Source organism: Nansenia antarctica (genome assembly GCF_963989245.1).
Source record: "Nansenia antarctica genome assembly, chromosome: 13".
NCBI lineage: Eukaryota > Metazoa > Chordata > Actinopteri > Argentiniformes > Microstomatidae > Nansenia > Nansenia antarctica.
In genome coordinates, this window is record NC_137683.1 from 32,269,613 (window position 1) to 32,271,361 (window position 1,749).

A 1,749-nucleotide genomic window follows, 5' to 3' on the forward strand; every position below is an offset into this window, starting at 1 on the left:
ACACACCAGACACACCAGACACACACACACACACCAGACACACACACACACACACACCAGACACACACACACACACCAGACACACACACACACCAGACACACACACACACACACACCAGACACACACACACACACACCAGACACACACACACACACACACACCAGACACACACACACACACCAGACACACACACACACCAGACACACACACACACACACCAGACACACACACACACACACACACACACACACACCAGACACACACACACACACACACCAGACACACACACACACACACACACCAGACACACACACACACACACCAGACACACACACACACACCAGACACACACACACACACACACCAGACACACACACAACAACAAAAATATATTCTATCACAACGACTGCCAATGGCCCCGGGCCTGAGCTAGATTACTCTTCCTGCTACGACTGGTGGATTGATGATTCACTTGCTTAGTATTCAAATGTATCTGTCTTTGGAATAAGATTAACACTGAGGAGAGCTGACAGGGTGGAGGCTGTCTGCCCACGGTGTGTGTGTATCACACGGTGTGTGTGTATCTATGTCTGTGTGTATCTATGTCTGTGTATCTATGTCTGTGTGTCTGTCTGTGAGTCTATGTCTTTGTGTCTGTCTGTGAGTCTATGTCTGTGTGTCTGTCTGTGAGTCTGTGTATCTATGTCTGTGTGTATCTATGTCTGTGTATCTGTCTTTGTGTCTATGTCTGTGTGTCTGTCTGTGAGTCTGTCTTTGTGTCTGTCTGTGAGTCTATGTCTGTGTGTCTGTCTGTGAGTCTATGTCTTTGTGTCTGTCTGTGAGTCTGTCTGTGAGTCTATGTCTTTGTGTCTGTCTGAGTCTATGTCTGTGTGTCTGTCTGTGAGTCTATGTCTTTGTGTCTGTCTGTGTGTCTGTCTGTGAGTCTGTGTATCTATGTCTGTGTGAGTCTGTCTTTGTGTCTATGTCTTTGTGTCTGTCTGTGAGTCTATGTCTGTGTGTCTGTCTGTGAGTCTATGTCTTTGTGTCTGTCTGTGAGTCTGTCTGTGAGTCTATGTCTTTGTGTCTGTCTGTGAGTATGTCTTTGTGTCTGTCTGTGAGTCTATGTCTGTGTGTCTGTCTGTGAGTCTATGTCTGTGTGTCTGTCTGTGAGTCTATGTCTGTGTGTCTGTCTGTGAGTCTATGTCTGTGTGTCTGTCTGTGAGTCTGTGTCTGTCTGTGAGTCTATGTCTGTGTGTCTGTCTGTGAGTCTGTGTCTGTGTGTCTGTCTGTGAGTCTATGTCTTTGTGTCTGTCTGTGAGTCTATGTCTGTGTGTCTGTCTGTGAGTCTATGTCTGTGTGTCTGTCTGTGAGTCTGTGTCTGTCTGTGAGTCTATGTCTGTGTGTCTGTCTGTGAGTCTGTGTCTGTGTGTCTGTCTGTGAGTCTATGTCTTTGTGTCTGTCTGTGTGAGTCTATGTCTGTGTGTCTGTCTGTGAGTCTGTCTGTGAGTCTATGTCTTTGTGTCTGTCTGTGAGTCTATGTCTGTGTGTCTGTATGTGAGTCTATGTGTGTGTGTCTGTCTGTGAGTCTATGTCTGTGTGTCTGTCTGTGAGTCTATGTCTTTGTGTCTGTCTGTGAGTCTGTGTCTTTGTGTCTGTCTGTGAGTCTATGTCTGTGTGTCTGTCTGTGAGTCTATGTCTTTGTGTCTGTCTGTGAGTCTGTCTGTGAGTCTATGTCTGTGTGTCTGTCT